We start from the raw sequence: 16,203 nt of genomic DNA, 5'->3' as shown, positions 1-16,203 counted from the left end.
TGCAGTAGAAAAGAAAAACTCATTTTCTGGGGAGAAATTCAAGCCTGCTGCGATGTCTTGCTTCCCCTTTGCTTTCCGTCATGATTGTAGGTGTCCTGAGGCCTTCCCAGCCATGTGGAACTGTGAGTCAATTAAATTTCTTAATAAATTACCCAGTCTCAGGTAGTTCTTTATAGCAGTGTGAAAACAGATTAATACATGCCCTAAAGAGAAGGAGTAGGCTATTATCATCAGAATTACATTATCAGTTATTCAAAAATATTGTAATTCACTTTACTTATTTCCATTTATGTTGATGTGTTATTTGTCATTTTTATTATCTGTTGAAAAGTTGTATATTTTAGTTCTTTTATTTTTTACCGCAGTGGTAGACAAGGGATCTGTTAACATTTTGTATAAAGGGCTGGGTAGTAGATATTTTAGTCTTTCTGGACAATTCAGTCTCTGTCACAACTGCTCCGTGCTGCTGTTGTGGCACAAACACTGTTATAAACAACCACAAACAAATGAATGCAGTTGTGTTCCAGTAAAATCTTATTGACATAATAGGCAGCAGGCTGGATTAGACTCATGGGTCATGGTTTGACAACCTCTATTTTAGACCAATAATTCTAAAACATGTTTAATGTTATGGATATTATATTTTCTGTTGTAGGAAAGACAGTAATTTCTATTTTCTGATACTTTTCCACGTTTCTTTAGGAACACATGTAATTGGGTCATTTAGTTCAGAGCTAACACCAAAATAAAATGGATAATAGCAAGATACAGTGTCTGCATGTATTTTTTAAAATTCCAATTATACATGATCTAGGACCCACTCATCAGGGATTTGAAAGCAACTCTAAGCTTAATCAACTTTCAGTGGTGACTCTATCCAACATTGGAATCTAATAAAACCCCTGGGTTGGAAATTAGAGATGGTCATTACTTTACTACAATATTAGGTTCTGGTACTCCTTGTCCATATCAAGTGAGACCTTCCAGGCTGGACAGCTAGGTTGGTGATATCCCATTGCCCATACTGGACTCAGCACTATGGCTTCCAAAGCTGTGGCTTTTAATACTTTTTCCTCTTCTCCACCCTCCTATGCAGCCATCACTGTACTACTTTATCATAGTTTTGCAGTTGGTACACAAAGAAGCATCAGTGATCATCCTGTTTAAATTTCCCTGTGGCAATATTGTAGAGCAAATGACTTAGACTTTGGAAATTTACAAACAATAAAAACAACAAAAATCATTATGAGAATAATATGATTCCCTGTGAATAGGACTAGGTATAAAGAATAGGTTTGAAATTCACTCCTTTTTTTCTGAAAACTTAGTAGGAGGCAATATGAAAGCAAGAGGAACCACATTAGAAAATAGGTTATTTTCTTAAGACTCTGAGAGAAGTCCTATTTAAAGAAGAGATGTATCTTTTCCCGCATGATGTATCTTTTAGGATTTCCCAGTTCTTCCAAAATGAATTTCAGGCACACTATAAAATCTGCTAAGACTGAAGAGCCAGTGTGGACAAAAAGAGAACTGGTAGTCTCTGGGCAACTTTAGAGAAAAGCAGCCATAAATAGTGAAGGCGATGCACTGGAGAGTCAGGTCAATATCAGAAGTCCAGTGAGCACTGTGTCATGAGAAGTGACTGGGGAACAATGACATGATGTTGTCTAGCTACTGCTAAGGAAACTGAAGACAGATGTAGACTAAAACCTATTGCTTTCCTACAGTATCCTAGGGAAAATTTCAAAAGTGGTTGTGAAAGACCCATGGATTATGTATAAAAGGATTATAAATTAGAAATAACCTAATGGCCATGAATATTTAATATCTATGCTTAACCAGAAGATTAAGCATATTATGGTATAAAATATCACAGGATACTCTGATGTGAAATGTGATGCAGACTCACATATACTGGCATGTTAAAATATACACCCTATATAGTTGAGTGAAATAAAAATTAAAAAGTTTTACTTTTAATTATGATGTAGAATGATGTGAAAGATCTTTTCTTCGATGGTTCCAATTAGAATAACCTGAAAAACAAAAATTAATGTGTCTCCAAGGCCAAAAAAAAGCAGTAAAAGAAAGAAAAGTTTGTTGAATATACAGACAGAGCCATAAAAGCTTTCCCATAAGAAGCAACATCTGCTTCGAATACTGGTCTACAGAAGAGTGGGTCTGCTGTAAATAAAGTGCTTTTTGGTGATGAGAAATTACACACAAAAGCAGACGATGAGTATACAGTGTTTAGATTTTAGAGCCCTAGCAGAGTTGCATATAAAAGTAAACCAAAAATATAAGAAACCACAGCCAAACACCAAACTAGCTTAAATATCGGTAAGATCAGAAAGACAGTGGATGTCTCAAAGTTTGGGAGTTGGTCTAGTTGGATATACATTCAGTATAGTTAAGGCTATGACCCAGTCCCAGCTGATAGGAGGAATTTGAATTATTAGTTTGGTATCCAAACTGCTAGACAGAGAATACAACTTGCTATAAACAAAACATAAAGTATATATTATAGTTACTTCTCCACTGCTTATTTTAAAATATACTCTATCTGTAATAGTAAGAAGTTACAGGCATGCAAGAAAAGCTGTGATACATCATATGAATCAAAACCATCAATAAAAATAATCTCATAGATGACCCAGTAATAAAAAAAACTATCAAAGACTTTAGAAAAACTATTAGGAAGATGTTAAAAATTTTTAAGAGAAGACTGATATAATTAGTGAAGACATAGAGCATTTTGTTAGAAAAATAGAAAATATAAAGAAAACACAACTGGAAATTCTAGTATGGAAAAATAGAACATCTGAAATTAAAAATATTATTGGATCTGAGTAGAAATAATCAATAGAAAGTATTCAAATGGAAACGTTCCCCAAAAAAGTTTTAAAAAATTGAATTCCATAACCTAGGGGACAATATTAAGCAATCTAACATGTAAGTAATTAAAATCACATGAGTGGAGAATAAAATCATTGAAGGAAAAAACTGCTGAAATTTTAAAAATGTGGCTTAAAACAATTCAAATGTAAGAAGTCCAAAAATACTAAGCTGAATGATACAAAGATTATACAAAGAAATATAATTGTCAATTTGCCAAAAGAAAAGATAAAGAATCTTAAAAACAGAAGACAGAGACTGACAGCTGACTTCTCATCAGAAACAATACAAGTCAGAAAACAATGGAATGGCCTCTGGTGGAGAGAGGGCACATATCATCTCCCAAGACATAGATATCTGGTAAAAATATTCGATGGAGAGAAGAGAGAAATGGAAAATATTTAGATAAACAAAACCTAAAGAGTGTGTTGGTCACAGATTCCCACTAAAACAAATAATAAAGAATTCTTTAGGCTGAAGAGAAATAGTACAAGATGGAAAAATATCTAGTAGAAGAAATGAGGAGCAAAAGAAATGGTAATTATATCATTTGGCATCCCAATCCGAGTCTTAGGTACCATTTTTTTTTTCCCAAGCAGGGCAATAACCTTGATGGGTTTGAGAATTCACTCTTGCCTTCCCTGCTACTCTTATACTTAAGGCTTGGATGTAGCCTTCTGGTTTTTTTTGCCCTCTGGTTACAGGAGATGAGAGTTTCTTTCTATGCTTCCTAGGAGGTCCTTTGACTTTTCATACTTTGTCTTGAATTGGTGATTAATAATCTTTAGCCTTTCCTTGTCATTGTCTAATGCACCAATAGAACCCAGTGAGAGCTATCTGGTTTCTGAATCCTTACTTATACGGCCTTCCCTGAATAAGTCTAGTTAGTCCCTTTGGCATGTCCTCTTCTGACATTGTTCTATTACAGCTCCTACCTGTGGATGTTTTAACACTCCTGATGCTACAACCAGGGGTACTCCTCGCCTGCTGGCTATCAAGTGATCCAGCTCCAAAATACTCTTTAGAATCTGCCTCACAGGACCTCCTTCTGTACCAGCCATCATTGGTCAGATCCCAAAAACACATTCTGAGACAGAGATTTGCCTACAGGAAATTAATTGGGAAACAGTCTTTGAATCAACACCTAGGAGGGAAGCTGGGGTGGGCAGAAGAAAAAGTTAAATTGTGATCCAGTTGCAACAGAGCTCAGTGAATCCTAAAGGAGAGCTCCATTGCTTGGATGGCCTTTAAAGTTATTCAATACTGGGGCAAACTTTTGAGGCCTTTATACTCCCACGTTAATTGGTCAGGCATTCTCAGTGCACCTAGGGGGAGGCATGCCCTTGAGCTAGGCAGATCCCTTTGACCAAGAGCCCTTCCTGAAGCAAGTCAGCTGAAGCCATCCACAGCCAACCACCAGAGACTGAAGGTGTTGCAGTCTTGAACAAGTGGATCTCAACGGCATCTGCAGCAACTCTGTCATCCACCTCTGAGGAGCCAGGGTGAGCTTTTTAAAAGGATTGTTTAACAGACCCAACTCACTTTCTGCTAATAGTTTATTATGTCCTATGAAGACCTGCATGCGCTGTTTCCCTTTCACTGACTTCTGTTAAATAACATCAGTCTTTTCTGCTTTCCAGGCCCTTTCCCAAGCCCTTGTACTCGTTTCTTTAGCCCTTTATCCTCTTTCCTAACATTGTTTGTTTGCTGGATCTTTCTTGTCAAATGTCACTTCTTAAGAGACTTTTGCCTGCCCACTCCATCCAAAGTTCCCTGCTCACCTATCTCACTTTCTTCAACTGTGCATCATCTCATTGTTTTATTTCCTAGGCAGCACTTTTCACTGTTTGTTATCCCTCTGTGTTCCATGTCTCCATTAAAGCGTAAGCTTGATGAAGAGAAGGAATGTGTTAGTGAGGTTCCCTACAGTATCTCCAGTGACTGGCGTGGGGCATGCACATGGTGGGTTTTCTGTAAATATTTGTTGAACAAGCAAATGAATCAATCTCACCAGGCTTAGAATCTTTGTAGGCATTTTCACAAGGCTTATCATATCTTCTCATCCATAGTCAGAACTTCCTCTGTTTTCCAATAAAAGTACAGAAGCAATTAGACTGAAAATAAATACATTAACTAGTTTTATCTTGTTAGCCATGAATTTTAACTTCATGAACAGAGGACTTCAAGGTAGAGCAATGATGCTATATTCAGGCAATATTTCTCAGCACATATTGAACATTGGGGAATATAGTAGGTCTATGTCAGGTTGTTTTTGTTTGTTAATTTTTTAAACTTTCCCAGAAATCAATTCTTAACCCAAGAGGGAGAGTCTCAAAATGCACTGCTTTCTACCTCTCACCTTCACTGTGAAAGACTATGCCAACCATCTCTCCAGCTGACTCTCTCAGTAATGTTTTCCCAGATGTGAAATTCTCATCAATGAACTGTGGAAGTGTGTGAGATCCCCTTACATTTTTGCTTTTTTTTTTTTTTTTTTTTGTGAAAAATTTAAGATGCACAACTTGTAAGCAAGATGACATGAGTACTTTCCATTTTATTTCTACTGGACTTCAATGATAGTGATTCTGTCAGAACAAATCCAGTTCACATTATAATTTAATTGAATGTAACTCAGCTAGCTTGGTGTTCTTAATATTGCTTTACCAACCCAGAGCTGAGTCTGTGAGTACCCTAAAGAGAATTCCAGAAATTCACAGTTCTGCTGAAGGACACAGGATATCTCTTTCACTGACTCCTACCTGCTGTTAGAAAAATTCTTACTCTGCCACAGTATTCTGTGATCTTTCTGGGTTCTGCTTCTTTGAGGCCATTGCCAACTGATATGTGACTTTACTCTCTGACTTGGGTTTAATTTTTAGTTTCTCCCTGAAGGGTGCCTAAAAAATGATCTTCAGATCAATCCTCGTAGATTCAATGCCAGCTTTTAATCCATCACTGAACCCAGTCTGGGTTAGACATCCAGCCTCTGACATGATCTTCAAGAAATTGAAGACTTTGTGTTTGCATAATAATTTCTACATATCTTACATCAGAGAAAAGGAACTGGTGTTATCAAGGACTTCTTGTACATCAGATGCTTTAGAGAGAAACTTTTATGTAATCCTTGCATTACTCTGAGTCAATAATGTCCATATTTTATCAAAAGGATACAAGCTTAGAAAAACTATTGTGCCCAAGACCACTGTTTATAAATTATAGCAACTATAATTAGATTTAAGCTGTAGAACCAGAGAACCAATGCTCCTGCTGTCCAAATATGATATAAACTTTGAGAAAAGACAATTCTGAGAAGAAAGTTTGTTTTCCAGTGCCTTCAGTCTTGCAATGCTGCCTCTTTCCTTTCTTAACAGCACCTAATTTTTGTTGTTACTGAACACACTTTGACATCTGCTTCTGGAAGATCTAATAACCTAATTTAAATATAAGCCAAGAAATACTAATGCAATGCATGGCCTTTTCCAAGAGCTTTTAAATTATCATGAGTTAACTACATCCTCAATAAAAGGAGCATGTACAAATTCTAAATTTAGGCATTTTATTCTTAGAGTAGGAGATATTTTCTTAGTGGAAAAAGAGTATTCTTGAAATTGAATCATAGAGGCATATCATGCACTCTGGGTTTGATAAAAGTAGTGCTGACCCTATCCACTAATAACTGTACCATCGTAGATGGGGATTCATTATAGCATGGCTAGGTGTTCTATGCGTTCAAATTCACACAATATCAAGAAGTCTGTCTCAAATCCATGTTAGTAAGTTAAGTAATTATGTAATTAACTAAACTGAATTCACGAAATATTCCCTGAAGCAAAAGTTCATATTCAATTGGTATAAAATGTATTTTCCTCAGTATGAGTATTACCAATGCCTCCATTATAAGCTTGATAGAGTCTCCTTATTGTTAATACAGTCTGGCCTCTAACATTTACAAATTTTGATGTAATATCTTGAGTTTAACACTGATTTCTTTTTCTCAAAATTCTCATTTAATCAGCTCTAGATACATTTAAGAAAATATGATTCTATCTTAGATAGACCTTTTCCTCAGCCTGTGTTGATTTTGATCTTAGCATCAGGGAGCCAGGCTCCTATATTCCAGAAAGGTTTTTTTTTTTTTTTTTTTAGCAAAATCATTTATGTAAAATAGATACAGAACAAGATATTGAATTTTAAAATTCTAAATTTATCTTGCTAAGTTAAAAATAGAATAACAATTGATAATAATATGATTTATTATTGTCTATAATATTATATTTTAAAAAGGTATGTAATACAATTTTCAGGTTAAACTAGAAACATTGATAATTCTAATCTCAAAAGATATCATTCCAAAAGAGAATTGTTGTTTTCAGTGTGACCAATTAAGATTATCATTCCTGGCTTGATGATAAAACTTCTGAAAGGTGGTTCTTTTATTTTTATTACACTTTAAGTTCTGGGGTACATGTGCAGAACATGCAGGTTTGTTACATAGGTATGCACATGCTGTGGTGGTTTGCTGTACCCATCAACCCATCATCTACACTAGGTATTTCCCCTAATGCTATCCCTCCTGTATTCCCCCACCCTCCAATAGGCCCTGGTGTGTGATGTTCCTCTCCCTGTGTACATGTGTTCTCACAGTTCGACTCCCACTTATGAGTGAGAACATGTCATGTTTGGTTTTCTGTTCTTCTGTTAGTTTTCTGAGAATGATGGTTTGCAGCTTCATCCATGTCCCTGGCAAAGGACATGAACTCATCCTTTTTTATGGCTGCATAGTATTCCATGGTGTACATGTGCCACATTTTCTTTATCCAGTCTATCATTGATGGGCATTTGGGTTGGTTCCATGTCTTTGCTATTGTGAACAGTGCTGCAATAAACACAGGTGTGCATGTGTCTTTATAGTAGAATGATTTATAATCCTTTGAATTATATACCCAGTAATAGGATTGCTGGGTCAAATAGTATTTCTGGTTCTAGATCCTTAAGGAATTGCCACACTGTCTTTCACAATGGATGAACTAATTTACACTCCCACCAACAGTGTAAAAGCATTCCTATTTCTCCACATCTTCTCCACCATCTATTGTTTCCTGACTTTTTAATGATGGCCATTCTAACTGGCATGAAATGGTATTTCATTGTGATTTTGATTTGCATTTCTCTAATGACCAGTGATGATGCCACTTTGGCCACTTAAATGTCTTCTTTTGAAAAGTGTCTGTTCATATCTTTAGCCCACTTTTTGATGTTTTTTTTTTTTCTTTTAAATTTGTTTAAATTTTTTTTAGATTCTGGATATGAACCCTTTGTCAGATGGATAGATTGCAACAATTTTCTCCCATTCTGTAGGTTGCCTGTTTACTCTGAATATAGTTGTTTGTTTTTTTGTTTTGTTTTGTTTTGTTTTTTCCTGTGCAGAGCTCTTTCATTTAATTAGATCCCATTCCCATTTGTCAATTTTGGCTTTTTTTGCCATTGCTTTCAGTGTTTTCATCATGAAGTCTTTGCCTATGCCTATGTCCTGAATGGAATTGCTTAGGTTTTCTTTTAGGGTTTTTATGGTTTTAGGTCTTACAGTTAAGTCTTTAATCCATCTTGAGTTAATTTTTGTATAAGGTATAAGAAAGGGGTCCAGTTTCAGTTTTCTGCGCATGGCTAGCCAGTTTTCCCAACACCATTTATTAAATAGGGAATCCTTTCCCCATTGCTTGTTTTGGTCAGGTTTGTCAAAGATCAGATGGTTGTAGATGTGTGGTGTTATTTCTAAGGCCTCTGTTCTATTCCACTGGTTTATATAGCTGCTTTGGTACCAGTACCATGCTCTTTTGGTGACTGTAGCCTTGTAGCATAGTTTGAAGTCAGGTAGCATGATGTCTCCAACTTTGTTCTTTTTGCTTAGGATTGTCTTGGCTATGCGGGCTCTTTTTTGGTTCCATATGAAATTTACAGTAGTTTTTTTTTTTTCCAATTCTGTGAAGAAAGTCAATGGTAGTTGAATGGAAAAATGGTTCTTAAAATAAATACCATATTCATAATTTTTATCCTACCTCTCCTATTTTTATTAAAATCTCTATTCTAATTGGCATTAATTTTCTCAATTCAGCCATAAATTGCCACATTATTTGTCCTCCGTGTTAAGTCTTGTGTAAAAAGACTGTTTTCTATTTGTTTCAAAAAACCAAAAACCAATAAAACTGAAACCTAACACCTATTACAAAGTCTGACATATACTGCAAAAGATCATTGTTATTCACATTACTCACTGTGATGCTATTTCTTTCCAACTCTATTGCTTATTTCAATTTTGAAATCCAAATCAGTAACTTTGCTTGTTGTCATTGAAAATAATTTTCATTTATTTTTGCACCGTTTAGTTTTTACCCACTCATATTTTCTTTTTCATTTTCTTAATTCACATAGTCATGTTTTCCTTATGAGGATTAAATTTGCCTAAGGATGTTAAAAAAGATTACTCCTTGTTATTGTTACCCTTTTATATCATTTGATTCAACTTAGGATTTTTAAAACCGTTGCAGAATAAAATTGCCTACATTTTTTATGAGCAACAAAGAAATTTGTTTATTGTAATAAAAACTGATATTTAAACTAGTTTTTCTACAAGTTACAGTAGTTAAAGGTGTTCTAAGTACTTTTGTGTAACATGTTTTTTTTTTGCCAGAAACCTCTGGTACAGAATCTCATACAAAGTAGGTATTTTCTTTTTTCTTTTTTATTTTTTTGAGATGGAGTCTCACTCTGTCACCCAGGCTGGAGTGCAGTGGTGCGATCTCGGCTCACTGCAACCTCCGCCTCTGGGTTCAAGTGATTCTCCTGCCTCTGCCTGCTGAGTAGCTAGGATTACAAGTATCCGCTACCGTGCCCAGCTCATTTTTGTATTTTCAGTAGAGATGGCATTTTGCCATGTTGGCCTGGCTGGTTTCGAACTCCTGACCTCCGGTGATCTGCCCTCCTCGACCTCCCAAAGTGCTGGGATTACAGGCGTGAGCCACCGCGCCTGGCTAGTATTTTCATTTTTAAACCAATAGTAATAGGCCTTGAAATTTTTTGCAAGAATCTATAAAGCCAATCCTAATATTCTGCAAATAAACCAAAATGGCTCCATTCTGATAAGCCCTTTAAGTAAATCTTTTCATGTAAAATATTATCAAATATATTTCAGCAATTATCTGATCAAAGCCCCACTTAAAAGAGGCATAACATGATTTAAAACTTTTAATTTTGCAATTCTATGTACAAAATAAAATTTTAAAACTTTATATACTATATAATTTCTACTGAGGTAGATTGTTTATATTAAGGACCCACCTTAATGGTTTTCATGAATCAAAGTCCTTTGCTTTGTGGTTCTATAGCTCCTTGTCATGCTGACTCATGACTGGTCCATGAGCTTGCTTCGGCAATTAATGTTAGCACATATGATGATAGCAGAGGCTTGAATTTGACTTGTGCATTTCTACTTTCTCTTCTGGACCCCTGCCACTATCACAAGAATGTACTCAGCTAGCCTCCTAGAGTACTATGAGAGATGTGCGGAAGAACGCTCAACTGCACAGCAAAGACCGTCTTAAAACAGCGTGCCCCCAGCCTACCAAACCAACTACCTGCAGATGCATGAGAAAACCCAGCCAGTCTCAGTCAGTCCTGGCTCAGATGAGCAGAGCAAGTCTGCTAACCCATAAAGCTATGAGAAATAATATACATCGGCCATTGTAAACAACTAATTTTTCACGTGGTTTCTTATGCAGCATTACTGAAGGGATACATAATTGATACATTTACTCTGTATTTTTTCATTGCTTTTAAGAAAAAGGAATTGCTTCATAATTGTTACCATTATCATCAGCATCGTTATTATTAAGTTTCCACATAATTTATGCCAATACTCTCGACCTTGGCTATTTGGGATAGGTATAAAGTATTTTTTAGGTAAGGTATGCACATTGTTTTTTCTAAGATCTAATACCACTGGACACTTACTAGACGGTAGCAAGTACAGTGTAAACATAACTTTTATATGCACTGGGAAACCGATAAATCAGTGTGACTCACTTTATTGCAATTTTCACTTTATTGCAATGGTCTAGAACCAAACGTGCAATCTCTCTGAGGTTTGCCTGTACTAAATTCTGAAATGGCATGGTGGGAATGACAAAGTCTTAATAAGCTACTATTCTCTTGGAGCAATTTGTTTTTAAGTGTTAAATTATCTAAATAATTCTTCATTTTCTAAGCATTACTATTATTTACAGTTTTATTTGAAAAGGACTAAGACAATTTATTATGGTCCTAATTTTTTGTGATATTAAATGAGTAACCAGTATATTTCTATGACAAGACTTTCTGCATGCCTTTAGGATTACAGCTTCAGATAGTCTACAGTTCAGAGAGTCTACAGTTAAAATAGTTTACAGTTCTGATAGAAATAGAAGTCTGTAGTGTTTTACTTTTGTTTTTTTCATTTGTGGAAAAGATTTAAAGCTCTAGGAGGGTTTTTCACTATTAAATATTTTACGAAAGAAAAGAAAGAGAAAAAAAGAATATCTCATGGACTGTCAAGAATGCACAAATAGATTGTAGTCATAAGGTTGATGTGTCATTTTGTACATTTCCCCAGATCCTGGTAGTGGAGTGACTTAACGAGTGTAATATTGTCATAAAGGGACAGTGAACAAAAACAAAGAGAAACAACAAATAAGAAAACTCTCCCTCATCTTTTTCTCTGAACAGACTGCCTAATTATAATGTATGAACACCATCAGAAATGTTTAAAGAAATGCTGGAAGCACTAACAGTTTTTCAGAAATTGCAGAGAAATGCTCATCACTAGCCATTAAATTCTATTCAATATTTTGTTTTGTTTTGCTCTGAAGAATCAGTTCAACAGAGCAAAGAAATCTGAAACCATTGTGAACTCAGCCCAAAGTCATCTTTACTCTTCTGCTTGTTCTTAGACATAGTGAACTGAGGCAAATTAAGTACGTGACTGGGAAAGAAAACTTGCAACATGTTACAAACATAAGACTCATGCGATTTCAAATCATCAAGAAAACACAGCTCAATGGACATATGATGAAAATAGGTAATTGAAAAGAAAAGATAATATAAATGGCTAATCTGTATGTGTAAGCATTCGGTCTAATAGCAATCAGACAAATTTAAAAGAAAAATGTTGTATAATATTTTCCCATTTAAGAAACCACACAATTTATCTTTGAGAGTATTGAGGAGGCTTCAGGAAACGGATCCTGCCCTCAATGTAATTGGGCAAAGTCACTTTGGAAGGCAACACAAAAGTTCATTACAATTAAAGTGAGCACACTTTATGATTTCAAAGTTCCTCCTTCTCCACTAGAAAAACCTTTCCACTTTTCCACAGGAAGGCATATATATGGGTGTTGATTTTGGTCATGTAATGTAGTAATAAATAATAAAAATAATTGGGATGCCCGTCGCTGGAGAAATGACAAAAGTTGTCAATGTTCATATTATGGTATTATAGTCACAAGAAACAAAATGGAAGCACATTTCTTGTGTACCAAAATAGAAAAGATAAATAACATGTACTGTTGGGTGAACAAGCAGATTTTGTACTTCGATAGCTGATAATACAATAGTCAGATATATCCAGCAAAAGGCAATTGTGTACAGAACATCTAGAAATGTTGGATGAGTTACTATAAACATGTTTAAATGCAAAACACGGTTACAAAGAAAGTAAATAAATTCTGCAGAGCAAAAGCAAAACAAAACAAATTAGAAACAAGCAAACAAGCAAAGCAAACAAAATAAAACACATGCAACCAGAGTGGTAAACTTATATAAAAAATTCAGTTTCATGATGGCATTTTTGGATATGTACAAGCAAAAGGCTTGCACTAGGTAGTTTTTATTTATTTATTTTTTGCTTTTAAAATTTTTTGACATGCTCATTAACTTTATTTTATTTTATTTTTTGAATGGGGTATTCATCCCCTTTAGTACTTATGCTTTGTATTGCAAACCATCCAATTATACCCTTTTAGTTGTTTAAAAATGTACAAATAAGTTATTTTGACTGTATGTCATCCTGCTGTGCTATCAAATAGTAGGTCTTATTCATTCTTTCTAACCATTTTTTGTATCCATTATCCATCCTCTCTCCCTCCCCAACCCCCAACAACCATTCCCAGCCTCTGGTAACCATTCTTCTACTCTCTATGTTCATTAGTTCAGTTGTTTTAATTTTTAGATCCCACAAGTAAGTGAGACAAAGTGATGTTTGTCTTTCTGCGCTTGGCTTATTTCACTTAACATAATGATCTCTGGTTTCATCCATGTTGTTGCAAATGACGGAATCTCATTTTTTTAATGGATGAATACTACTCCATTATGTATATATACCACATTTTCTTTATTCATTCATAAGTTGATGGACACTTAGGTTGCTTCCAGTGCTTACCTGCTGTGAACAGTACTACAATGAACATAGGCACGTAGATAGTTCTTCAATATACTGCTTTCCTTCCTTTTGGGTACATACCCAGCAATGGGATTGCAGGATCATATGGTAGCTCCAAACGGTTCTCCACACTGGTTGTACTAATTTACATTTCCACCAACAGTATACAAGGGTTTCCTTTTTTCCACATCCTCGCCAGAATGTGTTATTGCTTGTCTTTTGGATATAAGCCATTCTGAGGTGAGATGACGTTTCATTATAGTTTTGATTTGCATTTCTCTGATAATCCAGTGATGTTCAGGACCTTTTCATATGCCCGTTGGCCATTTGCATGTCTTCTTTTGAGAAATGTCTATTCAAATATTTGCCCATGTAAAAATTCAGATTATTAGACTTTTTCCTATAGAGTTGTTTGAGCTCCTTATTTACTCCGGTTATCAATTGCTTATCAGATGGGTAGTTTGTCAATATTTTCTCCAGTTCTGTCAGTTGGCTCTTCAATTTATTGATAGTTTCTCTTGCTGTGCAGAAGCTTTTTAACTTGATGTGATCCTATTTATCCATTTTTCCTTTAGTTGCCTGTGCTCATGGGGATATTGCTCAAGAAATTTTGCCCAGACCAATGTCCTGGAGGCCGGAGTGCAGTGGCGCGATCTCAGCTCACTGCAACCTTCACCTCTTGGGTTCAAGCGATTCTCCTGCCTCAGCCTCCCGAGTAGCTGGGACTACAGGTGTGCACCACCACACTCGGCTAATTTTTGTATTTTTAGTAGAGACAGATTTTCACCATGTTGTCCAGGATGGTCTTGATGTCTTGACCTAATGATTTGCTTACCTCAGCCTCCCAAAGTGCTGGGATTACAGGCGTAAGCCACCATGCCCTGCCAATATTTTCTTATAATAGGTTCATAGTGTGAGGACTTAGATTTAAGTCTTTAATTCATTTTGATTTGATTGTTGTATATGGTGAGAGATAGGGGTGTATTTTCATTCTTCTGCATGTGGATATCCAGTTTTCACAGCACCAATTATTGAAGAGACTGTCTTTTCACCAGTGTGGATTTCTTTCTGGATTCTCTATTCCATTCCATTGATCTATGTGTCAATTTTTATGCCAGTGCTGTGTTGTTTTTGTTACTAAAGCTCTGTAGTATAATTTGAAGTCAGGTAATGTGATTTCTCCAATATTGTTCTTTTTGCTTAGGATATCTTTGGCTACTATGGGTAGCCATAGAATTTTTAATCCATATAAATTATAGGACTGATTTTTGTATTTCTATGAAAAATGTCATTAGTATTTTGATAACGAGCACATGGAATCTGTAGATTGCTTTGGGTAGTATGGACATTTTAACAATATTGATTCTTCCAATCCATTAACACAAAATATTTTCCCTTTTTTTTTTGGTTTCCTCTTCAATTTCTTTCATCAGTGTTTTGAAGTTTTCATTATAGAGAACTTTCACTTCTTTGGTAAGTTAATTCCTAGGTATGTAGTTTTATGTGTGGCTATTGTAAATGGGATCACCTTTTTGTTCCTGTTTCAGATTGTTCACTGTTGGTATATAAAAATTCTACTTATTTTTGTATGCTGATTTTGTATCATGCAAATTTGTTGAATTAGTTTATAAGTTCTAACAGTTTTAATGTGTGGGTTATTTAGTTTTTTTCAAATATAAGATCATATCATCTGCAAACAAAAATAATTTGACTTCTTCTTTTGAATTTGAATGACCTTTATTTCTTTTCCTTATCTGATGGCTCTAGCTAGGACTTCAGTACTATGTTGAATAACGCTCATAACAGTGGGCCTCCTTGTTGTTTTTAAGATCTTAGAGAAAAGGCTTTCAGTATTTCCCCATTCAGTATACTATCTATGGGTTTGTCATATATGGTTTTTATTATATTGAAGTATTTTTCTTCTATACCCAGTTTTTAAAGAGATTTTATCATGAAGAGATGTTGAATTTTGTCAAATGTTTCTTCAGCATCAATTGAAATGATCATATGATTTCTATCCTTCATTCTGTTGATATGATTTATCACATTGATTCAATTGCGTGTTGAACCATGTGTGCATCGCAGGCATAAATCAAACTTGGTCATAATAAATGACTTTTCTAATGTATTGTTGAACTCGGTTTGCTAGTATTATGTTCAGGATTTTTGCATCAATATTCATCAGAAATATTGGTCTGTAGTTTTCTTTCTTTGATGTGCATTTGTCTGGTTTTGATATCAAGACAATACTGGTCTTGTAAAGTGAGTTTGGAAGTTACCCCACCTCATCTATTTTTTGGAATAGTTTGAGTAGTATTGGTATTAGTTCTTCTTTAAATGTTTGATAAAATTCAGCAATTAAGCCATCAGGTCCCAGGCTTTGCTTTGCTTGGAGACTTATTACAGTTTCAATCTCATTACTTGTTATTAATACGTTCAAGTTTTGGATTTTTTTCCTGGTTCAATCTTGGTAGGCTGTATGTGTCTAGGAATTTGTCTATTTTTTTTCCTGGATTTTCCAATTTATTGGCATATAGTTGCCCATAATAGCCATTAGTGATTATTTGAATTTCTGCAGTATCTGTTGTAATATTTCCTTTTTTATTTCTGATTTTATTTATTTGTATCTTCTCTTTTTCTTAGTTAGTCTGGTTAAAGGTTTCTCAACTTTGTTTAACTTTTCTAAAAATCAACTTTACGTTTCATCAATCCTTGTGCTGTTTTTTCTTTCAATTTCATTTATTTCTGCTCTGATTTTTATTACTTCTTTTCTTCTACTAATTCTGGGTTTGGTTTTCTCTTGCTTTTCCACTTCTTCGGGATGTATAATTACGTTGTTT

This window comes from Chlorocebus sabaeus, chromosome 13, assembly GCF_047675955.1.
Source record: "Chlorocebus sabaeus isolate Y175 chromosome 13, mChlSab1.0.hap1, whole genome shotgun sequence".
Taxonomy (NCBI): Eukaryota; Metazoa; Chordata; class Mammalia; order Primates; family Cercopithecidae; genus Chlorocebus; species Chlorocebus sabaeus.
Note: the sequence above shows the minus strand (reverse complement) of the source record.